The 21617-nt window shown below is 43.3% G+C and overlaps 1 long non-coding RNA gene across 1 annotated transcript; it reads left to right on the forward strand.

Moving 5' to 3' along the window:
* Positions 1-8833: 8833 nt before the first annotated feature.
* Positions 8834-21052, forward strand: LOC140215948 (uncharacterized). The gene is made up of 3 exons (XR_011892552.1): positions 8834-8903; positions 15718-15827; positions 20789-21052. It is a non-coding gene; the product is annotated as an uncharacterized lncRNA (long non-coding RNA).
* Positions 21053-21617: the final 565 nt, after the last annotated feature.

A 21617-nucleotide genomic window follows, 5' to 3' on the forward strand; every position in this document is an offset into this window, starting at 1 on the left:
ATACGCTCGGCGGCAGGTTCTGGCGTTTGTTTTCGCGGTCGTGCGGTCTGTTTAGTATGACGTGCGTCTTCTACGTGGTAAACGGTTCTGTGAGGCGTGCTAAAGTGGCTAAAGGCGTCATGGCCGGAATTTCTGCTGGCGTTGAGGTGTACGGAACACGCAGCGCGATGGTGTGCTCGCATATTTGAGCCTACAATCAGCCTCGGAGATCAATTGTGTATTTCTAAATGTTCCAATCACTAATGTGACTTTATTGCAGTATTATCCTCTATTTCTAAGCTGCGGTTTAGGAGCCATAAAACATACGCGACGATCGTAATAGCATGGGTACTGTTCTGCTACGATAGGAGCTGTGCTGTTTGACAAGCGTTCAAACTGTTCACTGCAGGTTACATTGCGTGACTACTTGGCTGGATGGATGAGGTTTCCACCCATTAATAAAATAGTTTTGGCTAGTAATAGCAGCATACCTTACAGTCTGAATTAAGCTTGTCCAGCAAAGCGACCGTTTACGAACTGCGCGAGCGTCCTAAGCAGTAGTAGGTGCTGGATTACAGATATATTTGTTCTGTATAGCGCATGGTCCAAGCATGCGGCATCAGCGGTTATATATTTACAAGCGTTGTGAGGCGTTAGCCCGTTTTCTCTTGCTTTTTAGAGAAAGAGGATGATAACCGAATTTTTTTTTCGGTTGTGTTCGTTCAGTTCTCTACGACGCACTCACACGTATTACGGAAATTTTGCGCTCAAAAATAGCCATCGCATTCTTTTTATGCGAACTCTCTCATATATTATGGCTGTATACAGGCCAAAAAGGCAATGCCGAAGCACACAGCTTATATGTGTATCGTGCTGGCTCACCAACCGCAGTGGTCGCTGTGTTGAGCAGTGCCATGGGCCTCATGCAGCAAGGCTAGCGTAGACATATATGGTAATTTCAAGCATACTAGACTTGAAATGCGTGAGAACGATGCCAGTGTATCAAAAATATTTGATAGCGCCTGCCGCTCAGATGTTTCGTGGTTGCCTTAGGTTGGCCGTGCACGAACATGCGCTCTTATGTTTTATGTTTTACTGCCTATAGACGCCAATCCATCAGACAGTGAGCTGATTTACCATTTAATGTTGGTAATACAGAGACGCCGGTTTTCTTTGTTGAATTAAAATCGATATAAGCAAAATAGTAAACAACACATACACGCGCCGCGACTGATAATGCTCGTACACAGCGGCTGATTATGCGTGTCACATTTTTGCGCCCCCAAGACATATGTCTGCCTGCAGTAGTTACCGATGCACCGAAAGGCTTCCCTGACGACCTTGTATCAACGAACATGGCGTAAATTTCACAAAGTAAGATCTAAAACATCTCGAAATCGTTCCGCAGCACGCGACAGCAATACTTTCAAGCAGCGCCGCGCCGGATCGCCCAAGCCAGAGAGGAAGAAAGGCTCTCCGCGCGCCCTATCCTCCTCGCCCGATGAAACGGTCTATAGGAACATTAGAAAGGAACTTAGCCGCTGAACCACCACGCTCTGTCCAGTGGGCTTTATTGTTCAAAGTTCCCGCGATGACGCAAGAGAGCACCAGGTGTTTAGTCGAGTTTAAAAAAAAAGCACTCCGCGTCATAACCTAGCCAGCGTACTTCAGTATATCTTATCAGTGAGTCATTTCTCTGTTCGTGGAGACCGCTATGCTTAAATCTAGTTTTTTTTTTTTTCCGTGGGAGGCACAGCTGACATGCCCAAAACCCGAGGACCAACTGCAGCTAGTAAACGCGGGACCAGGCTATCAGCGCAGGGCCACGGCTACCTGGAATATAGTGGCCGTGCACTGTCGGGCATCAACAGCTTGGTCTTTACGAACACGACACTTTACAAACCCACGTCCCGGGGAGCAAGACCGGAGCTTGCAAGCGGCACGTTCATTATTGAAGCTGGTGCACCACTACTGTGCAAGAACGTCAAGATGTCAGTGGTGGAACAGCATACAATACTGCAACACTGCTAGTCCCTCATGAGTGGTCTCTATATATTTTCTTGCCAATGATATCGCACATTTAACAAAGCGCCCTTCATTCCTCTAATTCGCATTCACTAACATGACACATGGTGTTAGTGACGTGGGGATCGTAAAAAAGAAAAGAAAATTTCAATTTATAACACCGCATTGACAAATGCAAGGTAATATTTATTCTTCAACGTAATCTTCCCTACTTATATTTTAAATATAACAATACGTAGAAAATATTTTCACTGCTTCATTTTGTTGACAGTGTTCCAGAAACGTACACAAGGCAGACAAATTCGTTGTTGGAAGCCGCATTCACGACTCTGACCCTGGGTATCTCGTCCAGGTGGCCACGTGGACGTTCGCACGCGGTTGCAACACGCGCGGCCGTACTGGCGGCGTAAGCAGCCGCGCAAGCCTGTGTCCCTCAGAGCAAACACTCACTGCTTGCTGGCCACGACGCGAATCGTGCAGTTCGTCCACATGGCAGCGCCCGTAGTAAAGCCGATGGACGCAGTACCGTGGGTTGTTACTACCGGTCCGTAGCGGAAGGGCTCAAGTCCTTCCCACGGATCGTGCTCGACGGCTGTCGGACCCAGCTGGCGCGTTGCGGTAACTCTCGGTGTTTGTCCCTTGCAGCAGTGCGTCGTCGTCGTCGGCGTCGTCGTTACAGCCTTTGGCGACTCCGGTTGGTTCCTTGCATTACAGAGGTATTGCGTGTTCGGTCTTTTGGATGACATCGACGTCGTAACCAAAGAGGCAGCTTTCGACTCGAGCTTGGCTTTGTCGTGGTTCTCAGCCGAGTGGATACGTTCGTCGACAACTGAGCGGCCAGTGCCGAATGGCCGCAGTAGCCCAGGAATACATAAGTGAGGAGGCACTGCGCCTGCAAAGTGCGGCACTGTGCCAGGCGACGCCACGGTGATCACGTTGAAGCCGTCTACGCTGCTCTCGGTATACACTTAGTAGGGTCGTCGCCTGCGTTTTCACTCTCGTACCTGTAAGTAGACGGGGCATTAATCTGCGGGCGGTTCGGCTTGTTGTCACACTGTTGCCGCTCTTTGTGGCTGTGGCAAATGACCATCGCCCGGAAGTCGCAACGAGGTCTCCTTAGCTGCGGCGGAGAAGAAAAGCAGGATGTAAGAGCTGATTATTTGAGTACCATAGCGCGAAATCAATCCTCAGGAAACTGCGAGGTAGCGCTGATTGTTGCAGTGAATAGGACGCAATTAAGCGAGATGAAAAGGTGAGACTGGTTCTTATTAGGCTTATCATGCCGTTCACTGAGTAATCTCGCCGTAGCAACCAGACACGAAACAAGCAAACATCGCAATCTGGCGCTATGGCATTCTCGCCGCATAATTGAGCGGCATGGCGCCAGCTTTAACACGAATAGAGCACGAAGCAAAACGTGGGCAACAAGGCGCCACTTACTCGGCGTAGCGACGTTCGAACGCAAGGACTTAGCTGGCAGAAATGGGACGGGATGCGCTTGTGGCACACTCTGAAGAGAACGCAAGCACACGCGCGGTCGTTGTTGTTGTTGTTGTTGTTGTAGCCTGTGATGCGTGTGGCTCCTATCCACGATGGGGGATTGGCCAAGAGTCAAGATCAAGGGCGCGTGCTTTTCTTTCTTTGCGAAAAATGGTGCACGCACTTCGTCTTCTTAATCTTTTTTATTAACACCACGAAAAAAAATTATAGCGCGTGATTAAATAATAAAAAAGAAAGCATTAGCTTCCGCCAATGTAAAAGACAACAATAATTTAAAATAGCGCTGTCAAAGTCAAAATTTTTTCTTATATATAGACTGCAGTTAGCCGACCTTCATGTAGAAATAGTTGGCTTTAAGAGGAAGCTTTAGCTCGGACCGAACTCCAACGCGACCTATTCAAATACATCTAAAAGGCAAAAACGTCTTTCTGAGATAACCCCTGAACCGATTTTAGTGAAGTTTATTGCGTTTGAGAGAGAAAGTTGAATTCTAGTGAGTGTTGAAATCGGAATTTCGATTTAGGACCTGAATTTTGTTAAATGATCTTGAACTATCCATAAGCTTGAAAAAAGAAATAGAAGCACGGAGTTTACAAATTAATAGCTTTGCATCAAGAACAGATATCGCGGTTTTGTAAACGGCACCCATTAGATCACTGAAGGCGGACAGATTCCATATGTCATTTTATATCTTACGGGAATTTGTTCCGTTGTGTACAAGGGTTCTGTAAAAGCGCTGTATTTTCATATTACTAAATATTTTGAAATTCATGTGTAATATATCAATTTCGTCCGCTTTAGATGTACTATTAGACGCAATTCACAGAATTGTGATATCATTTTTCATTGCTGAGGTAGAGATATCCGAATTGAATCAAATATGAATATTCGAAAAAAAGTACTTTCAAATGTTAAGTCGAGTACAGAATATTTTCTCATTTCTTAAAAGGATGAAATACATTTCTTGTGCAGAATATTTTCCCATTTCTTAAAAAGGTGACAGTGACAAGAACTTTATTAGAGTGTCCTGAGGAACTTGAAAAGGTGAAATACATTTCTTGTAGAGTTCACCTAATAATAAATAAAAATAACGTTCTACTTATGTTATTTGACCCACGCATGAAGACAGTATCGCTTTCTGAAAATTTTCGATTTTTACCAATTTTTTTAAAAAAATTGACAACCTAAATAAAGAATTCGAAACAAACTGTCACTTGATTTTAAGTTTTTCTTTTAACTGCAACAAACCTCGCCAAATTCGGTGGAGTGGTTGCCGAGAAAAACAAATTCTCCTTTTACATCTATTACAGAAAGCCCCAGGCAGACGTTCTGTAATACCTGAACAATACATATCGTGGGGCTCTCATCAGCGAGGTCAAATTTAGCAAATTGCGTATAAGGCAACATGTGCAGCGCGGTGGTTACGTAAACGTTAGTAACCGATGCTCTGGATTGCGAAATACTCTGATTATGGTCTACACAGTGTATGTGCGTCACATTATGGAATTCGGGTGCGTCTTTTTTTGGCAGTCCAACTTATAAAATTAAGCCTTTGGTACTTTTTGAAATGGAAACTCTGCGATTGTGCCTTGGACTGGATTGTGCATTTGTTGCAAACAACATTCTCTGCGTGGGAGCGCCACTACCATCGTTGTAAAGTTGAATCCGTGTTCTTACAGTATAAATATTCCTAAAAAATTGCGAATCTCCTCAGAGATGATCAATGCATATTTTCATTAAAGAAACAAGTGTATTTTGAATACTCATTAGTCACGACTACCCACCACAGTCGAAGCTAGCACTACTGATTGTACAGATTCGACTTGGTGGGTCAACAATGAACCCAATTCAAATCCTCGGATTGGCTTAGACGCTATATAACTCCTTAATGCTAAACTAATGTCAATGCGAATTTTAAATGACAAGCCACACGATTAGCCTGTTCACCTAGAAACACACTGATGCCAGCAGCGTGGGGACAAAGCTGGAGCAGGCATCCTTTCTCCTTCTCCTGGGTGGTTTATTTATTTTCGCCTTCCGGATTAAATGTCTATTTTCAGAGCAGGACTATTTGCGCTTGTTTTAGCGCTACGCACACTTGCCACGAATAGATCGTAAGTTGTCACAGTTACATATAGTCTCGTTCGGTATGTTCTTCGCATTACACAGCTACAAATTCTACTGTCCTATTTGTGTTCCAATATATCTTTCACACAAACCTAAGTAAAATTCGTTTAGTGTGCTTACCAATCCACCGAGGCGTATACTTAACTGAAATGGCGGATTTATTAAAGCCAGAACATCTCTAAGTGGATGTGCGATCACAATCTTACCTGATACGGCTTACGTGACGACAACGAACTCTCCAGACTTTCAACAATTAAGTTTTTTTTTGTGTGTGTGTAATAAATAGTTGCGTCTTTTGCGCTAACTGGAAGTTTGCTGCACTAGATGGCGCTGCCGTGTCACACATTTTAATTTCTGCTTGCATGCAGCTGTCCTGATAATACTGTGACGTTGTAGTGGTGGTCAAAAACACAGTAGCAAAATTGTGAATGACGAAACTAACTCTTTATCGGACGAACTTGTGCCCCTAAAGGCAAGCAACATTCCAAGCACAACGATGACGACGAACACACTCGCCGATCTTCGAAAATCTGATCTGCAGAGGTAGGGCGTCGGCTTTCAAACATGACTCGTCGAAGATTCTAGCGTAATCGCTGGTGCCAGCATGCCTCTCAGAAAGCAGGCTGCTACACAATTCGTGTCGCGCATAAGGTCTGTTTACAAAAGTTTCGGCGAGAACGAACACAACAGATAGAATTAGCAATTCGTGTAAGTTCCAAATAATACCGGCGCGTCTCGCGCTGAGCGATAACATTGGCTTGTTAGCGGATAAAATGCAGTCCCCGGAAAAGGGATAAATTAGTGCACGTGTCAATATCCAGTCTATGCCATGCTTTGTAACAAAATTGAATCAGCGAACCACTTCTTTCTATACTACAGGTGGTATTCAAATTATAGGAAGAAGTTTCCGGAAACTCCCTTTCACAAGACTGGATTGGTGATAAATGTATTGGGCATACTATAACTTGGTGCTTCTAATCAAGGATATACACTCGTAAAGATTTTTATTGCGCTGTGTTTGATCATCATGGTAATTTTTTTTGTAGATTTAGTCTTTTTTTTCACTGTTCATTTCACTGAAATAGAATCTTCGAATTTTTGGTTAATGGGGGTCTTTATTCTATACTTCATTGTCTGCTTCGTTAGACTGCTCATTCTAGTAATATTCGTGTTTCCTTTTTCAGGCTTTTCTCTGAGGTTTGATTTTTGAGTTTCTCCTATTACACTGACATTTTTCCTTAATTAAACTATACCTCCTGTCGCCCGATTCCAAGCTATACCTCCCTTGGTGAATACTCACCATAAATACGGAACATTATCATCCTCATCACGTGCATTTAATTTCGCGCCCATATAGACGCCCGATCAACTGAGGAGCTTGTAAACGACAAACAGCTACTTGCTCTGATTAATATGCACGGTATCAGATATATGTGAGGATATATATAAGCTATATGCGCGACGCGTAGTACAACACATTGTTTGAATGGGATGCGACCGTGGCGATGCTACCTACGTTCCAAATTGCTTTGTCTAAATCAAGGCAGCGGATTCTTAGCATATACGCAATACGAGTTACTCATATATAATTACACTCTATACTACCGGTGATGCACACAATTGTGCTTACTGTTTTCGTGCTTAACGGGTAATCTCATGCCATGTTTATGTTTATCCACCACAAAGCTCGCAACTCGTGCAACGTAAGTTTATGTCAATGCCTACGAATGAGCGAAGGGCTCAAACATACTGATTCCACGCATGACAATGAAACAGTGGCGTGAATGGAATGACCACGGATTCGTTGAACTCATAAAGATGTTTATTGCGCTGTGTTTGATGTTAAAAATGGAACAAAACGATCATCATGTTAATTTTTTTTGTAGCTTTAGTCTTTCTTTTTTTACCCTTCATTTCACAGAAATCGAATCTTCGAATTTCTAGATAATGGGGTCTTTCTTGTTTACTCCATCAACTCCTTCATAAATTTGCTCCGTTAATCTGACTGCTCACTCGAGTACTATTCATTTTCTTTTTCAGGCTTTTCTTTGAGTTTTCATCTTTTGGTTTCTCCTGTTACAATACTTTCTCTTAAGCTATAACTGCTTACTGCATAATCGCTGTATAACTGTATACTGTACAACTGTTAACTGTATAAATCATGACAGTGGATTCTTAGAATACCCGAAAAGAGGCACTCGTATAGAATTACATTCTATACTACCGGCGATGCGCACAATTGTGTTTACTGTTCTCGTGTGTAACGGGTAATCTCATGCCATGTTTATGTTTATCCACCACAAAGCTCGCAACTTGTGCAACGTCAGTCTTATGTCTGTGCAGACGAAGGAGCCAAGCGCTCAAACATGCTGATTCCACCCATGAGAATGAAGACAGTGGCGACGATGGAATGATGAGAACGGCACGATGACGGCGGTGTGAGAAAGACGGCGCGCGGGTGACAGCATGACAATTGTATGACGACGAGTCATTGACGACAGTGGAATGACCACGACGATGAGCATGAATGGAATGACAATGGAAAGACAAACAGAAGTTCCTTCGTTCAATATACACTGCCACAGTCCGCGACAATCAGCTCTACAGATACAATTCACACGTACATCGTGTGTTATTGTGTACTTTGGCCTACACGTACAGATCATTACGAAGAAGATCGGCTTTTAACATAACCCACTTCACCAGGAGTAACACAGGAGCTTGCAAGTGGAATGTCCAATATCTTTAAAAAATCTGGGGCACAGCTATTTCACGCATGCATTAAGATGCCAGTGGAACGGAACAAAGAAGTTAAAGATGACGCAACTTAAGCGCTGTGTATATTTGTGCCAGCAATATCGCACTTTTAGCAAGCGGTACTTGATTCATCTGTCTCATTCGCGTTTACCGACAACTCTTTGCTCATTTGGACATCGTAACGAACACGATGTCATGTATAAAACGCAGCGTTCGCATGGGAAAGACAATATTTATTCTTCAATACGATACGATATACTTATATAACAAACATAAAACTAAGTAACAAATATTTCGAGTATGGTATACGAGCCCTTGGTTCGAAGCCATGCCGGTGACTCAGCACCTAGATATCTAGCTTGAGAGAGTTCCTGTTGCCATGTGCACGTTCCCATCCTCTTGCAGAACTCGCCCACACAGCTGGCGCAAGCAGTTGCGGTCACCAGGAAGCCCCACAGCTGCGGTGCTCTTCTTGGAGACGCACCGAGCACTGCGGCAAGATGACAACGGCCAGGGTGAGCACTCCATGATGAACACGATTACGTATCAGCAGTGAGCGTGCTCAAGGCCTTCCCTCTTATCGTGCATAACGGTCGTGGGGTCGAGCTGTGTGTCTCGGTAGCGCTCGGCGTTTTTTGCGTGCAGCAGGACATCGTCGTCGTTGCTGACGTCGGGTCCGGCTCTTCTGTAGTGGTCTTTTCCGTTGGACATACTCTTTCGGTTGGCTCGTTGCACTGCCGAGGTCTGGCACGCTCGGTTTTCTGGATGAGATCGACGTCATATTTGCGGAGGATGGAGGCACCTTGCGACTCGAGCTTGGCTTTGTCGTGGTTCTCAGCCGAGTGGATATGTTCGTCGACGAAAGAGTGGCCAGTGCCCAATGGACGTGGTAGCCCAGAGAAATAGATGGAAGGAGTCGCTACGCCTGCAAAGTGCGGCACTGTGCCAGGCGACGCCACGGTGATCACGTTGCAGCCGTCGACGCTGCTCTCGGTACACTTTATAATAGAGTCGTCGCCCGCGTCTTCACACTCGTGGCTATAAGTAGACGGGACATTCATCTGCATCTGTTTCAGCTGGTTGTCGCACTGCTGCCGCTCTTTGCGGCTGTGGGAAATGGTCATCACCCGGAAGTCACAACGAGGTCTCCTTATCTGCAAAGGAGAAAACAGGGTGTAAGAGCTGATTATTTGAGTACCATAGCGAAAAATCAATTCGTGGGTAACTGCGAGGCAGCTGGGATAGCAGCACGATTAACCGATATGAAAAGGTGACACTGGCCCTTATTTAGGCTTACCATCACGTTCACTGAGTATCTCGGCCGCAGTAACCAGACACGAAACAAGCAAACATCGCAATCGGACGCTATAGCATTGTAGCTGCATAATTGAGCGGCATGGCGCCAGCTTTAACGCGAAAAGAGCGCGAAGGAAAACGTGAGCTACAAAGCCCCACTTACTCGGCGTAGGGATGTTCCAAGTCATGAACTGAGCTGGCAGAAACGGGGCAGGCTGCGTTTGTGGCACGAGCCGAGGAGAACGCAAGCTCACGTGCGGTCGTTGCGCGCGCTCTTCTTTCTTTGCTTAGAATGACGATGATGATGGTCGTCTGTCATTGCTCCCCCTACTAAGCGGGATGGGCCAAGAATCAGGCAGCAGAAGGTAGCTCAAGAAAATTCTTAACTGAAGGCGAGAAAGGCAAATAAAAAAAAAAAAGACACTAGTATGCGAGCGAGCAGTCACAATAATTCAAGGATGAACTTAAAAAAGAAAGGTTAGAATCAAGGTGACAATTAATGCAATGTTATTAAACAATTTGGAGAAACCAACTTCAGTGAAATAAAGGCTGATCTCATAAGCAGAATAGAGCTGCAATAATTAGTAGGGTAATCGCTTTGCTTCAGTTAAGAAATCAAACACTCGCTCTTCTATCACTACAAAAAAAAAAAAAAAAGGAGGCATGCACTTCTTTTTCCGTTTCTTTTTTTTTATCAAGTCTACGAAAAAATTGTGGTGCATATTTAAAAAATAACAAAAAGCATTAGCTTCCACTAATGTAAGAGACAACAAGCATTTAAAATAGTGTTGTCGAAGTCTACTTTGTTAAATATACCGACTGCAGTCAGCCGACCTTCATGCAGAAATCGTTAGCCTTAAGTTAGTTTGTTGATGTGCGTGTCAGGCTTTTCACGTGTGCTTGTATAGGAAGGGTTGTTATTACTGGTGAGGTGAATAACGAGACGTCAGAATTGAACCGATAAAGAATATTGGAGAAAAAAGTACCTTCATGTATTAAACCAAGTACCAAATATTTTCTCACTTGTAAAAAAAAAAAGTGAAATACATATTTTGTGGTGTTGACCTAATAATAAATAACAATAATGTTCTAATTATGTTATTTGACCCGCGCATACTGACAGCCCATCCGTGGTCTGGCTTTCTTGGCGCAGGTATATCTACTCGTGAAGAGCAGGCTGAACCAAAACTCCTAACGGACGATTCTGAAGATTTCCTAGATGTAGATGCGGAACATTAAGACTTTGAAACTGCCCAGGTCACCGCTCTCAAAAACGTCTCCTGCTTAGTCGTAAACTAAAACCAATGACAAAAAGAGCCTCTCCAAGAAAGGTTCTTTAAAAGATAGTATTTTGGATTAGGTAGTTTACGTTACTTTTCTGTCTTCAACATAGAGGCTACCTCTAGATATTGCGGTTGAAACGTTTCTTGAAGAACTCAGCTTTTAGTTTAACCTCAGATACAGACGAATCTTTCCGCCCATGGTGGAACTTGTAATGCATGCGGACTCCCTGAAACCGAACAGCTGCTTGGAAGCGATATCTTGTCAATCAATGGAGAGAAAAAAGGGTGATTACAAATTTGTTACTGCATCCTTAAAACTTACGATATCTATTTAGCCAAAGACGAATATGATCCGAACAAATTGAAGCATATTTATTAATCGACAAAGAGAGAAGTCCTATTTACATTTTTACGGTCTCGAATTATGATTCCGGTGCCAGAAATTAATAATTCGCTTCGCGACATGATTTTCGCGAAATACTAGCATGTACTGCAAAGGGATTAAAAGACAGGTTCACTTCATTTATAACCAGTTCCACTAATGTAGTTTACAGAATTCGCATTAGCGGAACTGGCGGGTGTTGTTTGGTCTTTACCTCATTCAGCACCAGTTGAAGTGATAAAATGCATGATAAAGATTTTGCGTGAACTGTCTCCACAAAAAATTCTTGTATAGTGTCGTTTGCTCTTTAAGAAATGCCTGGATACCTTATGGAGACTTGCTAAAGTAACAGGGCTAGATACAGTTATTTGATACATTTTGCAAATTTTCTTGGTAAATATGTCTTGCGGCAAGTGCACCGATTGAAACAAAAATATTCATATACTCAGGTATACGTTTCAGATTATATTGGACCCTTTTCTCTCACATCCAATTTCGTTAAACTGATAGAAAGTTTTGAATTTCCAGGTTTTGACATATTTATTTCCGATAAGACAATACATCGCCCCACTCAAATTGACTTTAGATCTAGGTGTTCGATATGGTAGGACCGCGTTGACTTTGAGAGTCGCATACAGCTTGCTCGGTGCCGAAGAGAATATTCTGCGCTGGTGACTCGAGATCTAGCTGAAGTTTACAATAGTATTGCGTGCGTAATACTAATCAAAACAATTCGAGAATTGAAGTTTTTAAGGTGCATTACGGCATTGATTTCATAATCTTAAGAGAAAGAGAATACTAATGCTTTCAAAACGGGTGTTTGTTCTCTAGGTATGAGCAGAAACGCAGTGTACCACAAGGAGCCGTGCACCCTCCTGTTTTACTCGATATGTATAGAATTTACATTCCCGTCAACCAGAATACTTATTTGTATGTTTAGGCAGAGAACACCGCTTTTCCCGCGCCTCGTATATTGACCTATATACTCATTTCACTAATATTTACAAATTTACTTACGTATTTCTCGAATTATGGTTTGGGAATATGCGTATATCACTGAACATCACCACGAATGCACTCCCGTATTTCCTCTAAATGCTCCTGTTCATATGTCCCTAATGTACCGCCATGAGTTGATTCCACAGGTAGGCTCTCTTAAAATACCTGGGCATTTCATATCACGGGGCTCTCGTCGGCGAGCCCAGATTGAGCAAATTGCGTATAAGGCAACATGTGCAGCGCTGTGGTTACGTAAACGTCAGTGGCCGACGCTCTGGATTGCGAAGAAATGTTCTAATTATGGTGTACACAATGTGTGTGCGTCGCATCATGGAAATGAGGTGCGTTTCGTTTTTTGGCGGTCCAACTTATAAAATTAGGCCTCTGGTACTTTTTGAAAGGGAAGCTCTGCGTATGTGTCTTGGACTGCCTAAGTTTCTTGTAAACAACCTTCTGTATACGGAAGCGCGAATACCGCATCTGTAAAGTATAGGTTGCGTATTCTTACAGTTCCAACATTCCCAAACATTTACGAACCTCCTCAGTGATGATGAATGCATATTTTCATTAAAGGGGCCCTGAACCACCCCTCAGGCTTGGGGAAATAAGAGTCCGCGGGTAGCATACGCTGCTGTGAACATCGCAGTCAAGTTTTGCTGTCGTACGCATCCACGGAGCGTGCGCCGATCCAGGCGGCCGCAGGCTACATCGCGTAGATGCCGCGGTCGCCGCGGGGTGCCGCCACGAGTCCACTGGTTAAGCGCTCTGAGGCTTCCTTAGGACAACCGCGTTTGGCTCATGCTTAGCGCGTCGTAGGCACCAAAGGCGGAAGTCGTGGCGTCTCCGTTAAATAACATTTGAACAGTGTGCCACAGGGACCTTTAGAAAGCGGATTGTTGTGGTCACCCCTGACTGCGCTGTAGCCTTCGCAGTGCAAGGCGCTGAAGAAGGAACGGGAGCACAGCGGAGGCTCTGTTTGACTGCCCGTAACTCCGCTTCTGCTGAACTCACTGAAGTAATTTTTGCGGCAAAGTATTTCTGAAATAGCCTATTTTCACTTCAAATGCCTTTCCCCACTTCGATAAAAAGTGGTTAAGGGCCCCTTTAATGAATCAAGTATATGTTGGATACTCGTCGGTCACGACTACCCGCCCGCTCAGATTGTACTTGCACAGTCAAAGCTAGCACTATTGAATGTGCTGATTCAACTTAGTGGCTCAACAATCCACCCAATTCAAACCCTCGGATTGAAGTGGACGCTGTATTTCTCCTAAATTCTAAACTAATCTCATTGCGAGTTTTTAATGACCAGCCACGCGATTATCTTGCTCACCTAGAAGCACACTGATGCTTCGCAATCTGGCGAAAAGGCTGGAGTAGGAAATCTTTCTCCTTCTCTTAAGCGGTTTATTTCTTTTCGCCTTCCAGATTAAATGTCTACTTTTAGAGCAAGACTATTTGCGATTGTTTCAGCGCTGCTCACACTTTCCAAGAATAGATTGTAAGCTGTCACAGTTACAAACTCTCGTTCGGTATGTTCTTCGCATTACACGGCAACAAATTCAACTGTCTTATGTGCGTTCCGATATGCCTTTCCCGCAAACCAACTTAAAATTCGTTTACTGTGCTTACCAGTGCACCGGCGCTTATACCTGAATGAAATGGTGGAGTTATTCAGAACACCTCTAAGGGGATCTGCGATCACAATTTTACCTGATACGGCTTACGTGACGACAACGAATTCTCCAGATTTTCAACAATTCAGATTTTTTTCTGTAACAAATAGTGGTGTCTTTCGAGGCAATCGGAAATTTGCTGCACCAGATTACGCAGTCGTGCAACACATTTCTCCTTGTATAGAGCTGGTCTGATAATGCTGTTACGTCCTAGTGACAGCCAAGAACACCGTATAAACACTGTGAATGACAAACTAACTCTCTATTAGGGTGCCCCTAAAGGTAAGCAACATTCCAAGCCCAACTATAGCGACGAAAAGAATCGTCGATCGTCGAAAATCTGATCTACAGCTCAAGCGCGTAGGCTTTCATACATGACTCGTCGAAGATTCTATAGCGTAATCGCTGGTGCCAGCGTGCCTTCCAGAAAGTAGGCTACTACACTATTCCTGTCGCGCATACAGTCTGTTTACACAGGCTTCTGCAAGAATATGCACAACAGATAGAATTAGCGATAATATTCGAGTATCTTCCAAATAATACCGGCGCGTCTTACGCTGGGCGATAACATTCGGTTGTTAGTGGGGTAAATGCAGTCCCCGGAAAAAGGATAAGTACACGTGTCTATCCCGTCTATGCCAAGCTTTGTAATGAAACTGAATCAATGAACCACTTCGTTTTTATACTGCAGGCGTTAATCAAATCACAGGAAGGTGTTTGTGGAAACTCCCCTCCACAAGACTGGATTAGAGTGAAATGTTATATTAACGGTGTAATTTGGGGCCTCGAATCAAGGATTTTTGGTAATTGCGCTTTGTTTGATTTTTAAAAGGGAAAAAGACGATCATCATGGTAATTTTTGTAGCTTTACACTTCTTTGTTTACTCATCATTTAACTGAAATAGATTCTACAAACTATTAGGTAAGGGGGTTCTTATTGTCTACTTCATTATATCTTACATAATTTTGCTTCGTTAGTCCAACTGCTCACTCGAGTACTAATCTTGTTCTTCAGCCTTTTCTTTGAGTTTTGATTTTTTGGTTTCTCCTATTACAATAAAATTTTCTCTTAATTAAGTTGTACCTCCTGCCGCCCGATTCAAGGACTATTTCCCTTAGTGAATACTCACCGTAGTCAACTATAGTGAATACATAGTGAATATCGTGTCTTACTGTACAATTTGGCCTAGACGTACAGACTATTATGAAAAAAAAAAAGAGTCCTTAACGCAATCCACTTGCAACACAAGAGCTTGCAAGGAGAATGTCCAATATCATTAAAAGATCTGGTGCAGAGCTATTTCATGTATGCATCAAGGTGTCAGTGGAACAGAACAAAGAACTGAAAGATGGCGAAAATGAATCGCTGTGTATATTCGTGCCAGCCACATCGCACGTTTAGCAAGCGGAACTTGATTCATATGTCTCATTCACGTCCACCAACATCACTTCGCTCATTTGGGCATCGTAACGAACACGATATTATGTTTAAAACGCCGCATTAGCATGGGAAAGACAACATTTAACCTTCAATACGATATGCTGTGGTTATATTACAAACATAAAACTAATTAACAAATATTTCGAGTATCGTACACGAGCCCATGGTTGGAAGCCATGGCGGTGAATCTGCAACTGAATGTTTCGGTGGACAGAGTTCCTGTTCCATGTGCACGTTCCCATCCCCTTGCAGGACTCGGCCACGCAACTGGCGCAAACAGTTCCGGTCACCAGAAACCCCTACAGCTGCGGTTCTTTTCTTGGAGACGCACCGAGCTCTGCGGCAAGATGACAACGCCTAGGGTGAGGACTCCATGATGAACATAATTACGTATGCGTAGTGAGCGTGCTCATGAGTCCTTCCCACAGATCGTGCGTAACGGTCGCGGGGTCAAGCTGTGCGTTTCCGCAGCAATCGGCGTTTCTTGCGTGCAGCAGGGCATCGTCATGGTTGCCGATGCCGAGTTCCGGCTCTTCTGTCGTGCTCTTCTCTGTCGGACACCCTCTTTCCTAGTGGTGGGCTCGCTGCACTCCAGAGGTCTGGCGTTCTCAGTCTGCTGGCTGACATCGACGTCGTATTTACAGAGGATGGAGGCAGCTTGCGACTCGAGCGTGGCTTTGTCGTGGTTCTCAGCCGAGTAGATACGTTCGGCGACGAAACAGCGGCCCGTGCCGAATGGCCGCAGTAGCCCAGGAATACAGAAGCGAGGAGGCGCTACGCCTGCAAAATGCGGCACTGTGCCAGGCGGCGTCACGGTGATCACGTTGAAGCCGTCGACGCTGCTCTCAGTACACTTTGTAATAGAGTCGTCGCCTGCGTCTTCACACTCGCGGCTGTAAGTAGACGGGGCATTCATCTGCAGGCGTTTCGGTTGGTTGTCGCACTTCTGCCGCTCTTTGTGGCTGTGGCAAATGGCCATCGCCAGGAAGTCGCAACGAGGTCTCCGTATCTGCAACGGAGAAGGAAAAAGGACGTAAGAGGTAATTATTTGGGTACCATAGCGAGAAATCAATCCGCGGGAAATCGCGAGGTATCTCTGATTGTTTCAGTGAAAAGGACACGATTAACAAAGGTTAAAAGATCAGCCTTGTCATTTTTTAGGCTTATCATTTCTTTCACATACTACCTAGTCGTAGTAATCGGACATGACACTAGGAAAAGTCACAATCGGACGCTGTAGCATCGTCGCTGCATAATTAAGCGGCATGGCGCCAGCTTTAACACGAACAGAGCACGAAGCAAGACGTGGGCAACAAAGCCCCACTTACTCGGCGTAGCGACGTTCGAACGCAAGAACTGAGCTGGCAGAAACAGGGCAGGCTATGCTTGTGGCACAATGATGATGATGATGATGATGATTATGATGATGCTGATGATGATGATGATGAAGCTTCAATTAATGACACAAACCCACTATGGGGGATAGGCCACGAATCGGGTGGTAACATGATTGAAAAAAAAATGAAATAAATTAGGTTATAAATAAATAACACGAAAGGGAAAAATAAATATGTAATACAAGATGAAAAATACACTGTCAATACATGAGATAAAGGAGTGATCAATATTATAATAAGCCTTGCGTTGATCGGAATACTAAAAAAATATACTGATATACATTATATAAAGGATGTACTTAAACATGAATTAGTTAAAATTTGGATAACAACACTAGTGAGATTTAAACTGTGAATTTGTGCTTTTACTTTTCGGATTTTCTAAATTGAAGTAGAAGTAAATCAATTGTGGAAGCTAAGAAATATTAACAAGGCATTCTTTTTGCGCCATATATAGAAAATTATGAATGGCTAGGCAAACGTTCGTGTGGCTGTATTCCAGTACTGTTGCTCCAAGCGAGAGTATAACAGTACTGCTTAAAGGCAATTCTAAATTTTGAAGTGGAATTTTTTCACAGCCCGAGTAGAACGCAAGCTCACGTGCTGTCAGTGCGTGCGCTTTTCTTTCTTTAAGTAAAATGATGACGATGATGGTCCTCTGTACAAAAGGCGCATACCCACCATGGCGAATCGGCCAAGGATTGGGCAGTTTGGAGAAAATTAATAAAGAAAGAAAGCTTAGGGCAAAAAAAAAAAAAGAAAATAGAAGGAGAAGTATTCTGCTGGGTGTTCTAATTAATTATTATAATTGACTGGTTTAGGAAGGCAGCAGGTTGGAATCGAGGATGAAGTTTTCCATAGCGGTGCAAACATTCTGGCGGTTATTTCCCAATCTGGCTCTACTCAATGTGGCTTTACTGTACATTGTGGCTGTACCACAATCTGGCTGTACTGTGTATTGTGGTGGATGTACCCCAGTAGTACAACGCTTTGTGGTGTCTTTACTCTATTAGTCCTTGTCGATTTGTCGTTCGCTGTGATGAAATAGAAAGGTATAACCAACTAGCCCAACAATTCGGCCCAGTGCTGAAGCGCCAAACGAAAGCAAGACGGGTACGTTCATGCTGAGATAAAGCTTGTTTAAAGAGTCCTCGAGCACTCTTTATCTTACTAAGGAGAATTATCGTCATACAAGGAGAAAGTGATCAATTGTTTTTGATTCTCTGCACAGTATACACAAAGGATATGCCGTGAAGCCAGCCCCACGTGCATAAAAATTGAGTGTCGGTATGCGGCAGTGTAGCCTTCTTAATGTACTCTCTAATTTGCAAGTTGGGCACAATTAACGGTTCCAAGAGAATAGTAGGTGGTGGTAGGCTGAATGCGAAGCCGCGCTAGATTTATGTAGCTCATTCATCATTGTAAATCTCCTAAGCCTAGCAGCAATCATATAGGCGGCTGGGGGAACGGCAGATGCTAAACGGCCACCCAGGGAAGTCTTTACTAATGAGTCTGCACACTCACTCAAAGACAAACCTTCGTGCCCAGTCATCCAAATTAAACGAAGCAAACGCAGATGAGACAGTGCCAAGAGATATAATGTTTGCAAAATTTTTCAGTCGCCACGCGTTGTAAGCGATGAATATAGAATGAGTCGGTGATAATAGCTACCGATGAATGAGAGGGGTTCAATTTGAGCAGTGCTAAAACTGTAGCTAAGAAGTCTGCTTTGCAGATAGAAGTAAAATCAGGGAGTCTAATCGAATAGGACCGATCTAGCGAATGAGAAAAATGGCCTACACCTGACTTTTCAATGCTCTGTGAGGCACCTGTAGCTATTATAGCGTAATATTATTAGACCCCCCCCCTCCCCCACACACACGCACACACACACACAAAGAAAACACAAGCGCATATTGAAAAAAAAAAAAAAGAATGGAGCGATTACAAATTTGTTGCTGCATCTTTAAAACGTATATATAAAGCCAAACACGAATATGATACGAACAAATTGACCTATATTTTTAAATCTACAAAACAAAAAAGCACTACTTAGATTTTTTACGCTCTCGAAATATGATTCCGGTGCCACAAATTAGTAATGCGATTTGCCACATGAATTTCTCGAAATGTTAGCAAATATTGTAAATGGACTAGAAGAACGGTTCACTTCAATTATACCATTCGAATGTTATGTAACTATTGCCACTAAACAACTTTAGAGAAGTCGCATTAGCAGAACTGGCAGATGTTGTTTAGTCTTTACCTCATTCAGCAGGAGGTAAAATAATAAAATTCATGATAAATATTTTGCATGAACCCTCTCCACAAGACATTCTGAATAGGTTTACTTACTAAAAAAATGTCTCAATACTTTATGGAAATTAGCTAAAGGGCCGTATACAGTTATTTGATGCTATTTGCAAATTTTCCTCGTACCAATGTTTTGTGGCAAGTCCACCGATAAACAAAAAATATTCCGATATTTAAGAAGCAAGGAGTTGGACATGCTTTAGATGACATTTGACTAATTTCTCTCACATCCAATCTGGTTAAACTCATAGAAAGAATTTTGAATTTCCAGATTTCGACGTATATATTTCTGATAAGCTATACATCGTCCCACTCAAGTTGGCTTTAGATCTGGGTGCTCAATATGGTGTGCTCGCGTTGACTTTGAGAGTCGCATACAGCTTGCTCGGTGCCGAAAAGAATATTCGGCGTTAGTGACTCGTGATCTAGCTGAAGTTTACAATAGTGTTGCGTGCGTCATACTAATCAACACAATACGAGAATTAGTTTTTTAAGTTATATCACGGCATGTGTTTCATAATATTTAAGAGAAAGAGAATACTACTTCTTTCAAAACGGGTGTTTATCGTCTAGGTACAAGTAGAAACGCAGTGTACCACGAGGAGCCGTGCTCCCTCCTGTTTTACTCGATATAGATTTAATTTACATTCCCGTCAGCCAGAATACATACATATACGTTTATGCAGAGAAAACCGGTTTTCGCGCATCGCGTAATGATCTGTGCAATCATTTTGCTAATAATTACAACCTTACTGATCTATTTCTCGATGTATGGCTTGGGAATATGCATATACCACTGAACGCCATCAGAAATGCACTCTCGTATTTCCTCTAAGTGTTCCTCTTGATATGTCACTAATGCTCGGCCAAGAGTCGATTCCCCAGGTAGGCTCTCTTAAAATACCTGGGCACCACATATCGTGGGGCTCTCGTCAGCGAAGCCAAACTGAGCAAATTGCGAATAAGGTAGCATGTGCCGTGGGGCGGTCACGTAAGCTCTGTAACCGACGCTCTGGATTGCGAAGAAATGCTCTAAATATGGTCTACACAATCTATGTGCGTCGCATCACGAAATTTGGTTGTGTCTCGTTTCTTGGTGGTACAACTTACAAATTTAGGCCTCTGGTAATTTTTGAAAAGAAACTCTGCGCTTGTCCCTTGACCTGCTTAAGTTTGTTGAAAACAACGTTCTATTTATAGAAGCGTGAATACCATATTTGTAAATTCCGTATTCTTATAGTTCAAACATTTCTAAAGAGTTACGAATCACCTTAGAGATGATCAACGCATACTTTAATTAATGAAACAAGTACATTTTGGATACTCCTTGGCACCCGCTCAGATTGCACTTGCACAATCAAAGATAGCACTACTGAATGTGCAGATTCGACTTAGTGACTCAACAAGTGAACTCATTTCTAGTTTTCAGATTGAATTTGACGCTATATTCCTCCTAACTGCTAAACTACTGTCACTGCGAGTTTTAAATGATTAGCTACAAGATTAGCTTGCTCACCTATAAACACATTGATGCTTCGCAATCTGGGTAAAAGACTGGAGTAGGCATCTTTTCTCCTTCTCTTGGTTGGGCTTTTTTTGGTCTACATCCGCAGACCCTACCTCACAATCTCCACAAGGCGACTCCAATGAAGACCGCCCCATGGAAGCACAAGAAGAGCGCCCCAACTCACCGCGGGTTCATACGACAAATGAAACGTGGGAGGCCAAGCTTTTCTCCGAAGACCTGGACGACCAACGTAGTCTCGTCGCCCGGGCCAAGGAGACAGCCCAAGCCAGAGGGTTCTTGGAATAAGGAATCCTCCCACCTGGGGTGAACCGCGTTCTGACTCGGTTTACCGTTACAGAAAATAAAAGTTTATTTCTCTCTCTCTCTCTCTCTCCGGATTAATTGTCTGTTTTCAGAGCATAACTATTTGCGATTGTTTTAGCATTGCGAACACTCCCCACGAATAAATCGTAACGTGTCACAGTTACATACTCTCGTTCGGTATGTTCTTCGCATTACACAGCAACAAATTCAACTGTCTTATTTACGTTCCAATATGTCTTTCCCGCAAACCAACTTAAAATTCGTTTACTGTGCTTACCAGTCCACCGGGCCTTATACCCGAATAAAATGGCGGATTTGTTAAACGCAGAATACCTCTAAGTGGATCTGCGATCACTATCTTACCTGATACGGCTCACGCGATGACAACGACTGCTCCAGACTTTCAAGAATGAAATGTTTGTCTGGTATAAATAGTGGTGTATTTCTCGGCAATTGGAAGCTTGATACACCAGATTACGCTGTCACATCACACAATTTCTGCTTGCATGCATATATAGCTGGTCTGATAGTATCGTCACTTTGTAGCGACGGCCAAGAACACAGTAGTAAAACTGCGAATGGCGCAACTGACTCTTTTCTGGGCGAACTCG

The sequence above is a fragment of the Dermacentor andersoni genome, chromosome 2, assembly GCF_023375885.2.
Source record: "Dermacentor andersoni chromosome 2, qqDerAnde1_hic_scaffold, whole genome shotgun sequence".
Lineage (NCBI taxonomy): Eukaryota > Metazoa > Arthropoda > Arachnida > Ixodida > Ixodidae > Dermacentor > Dermacentor andersoni.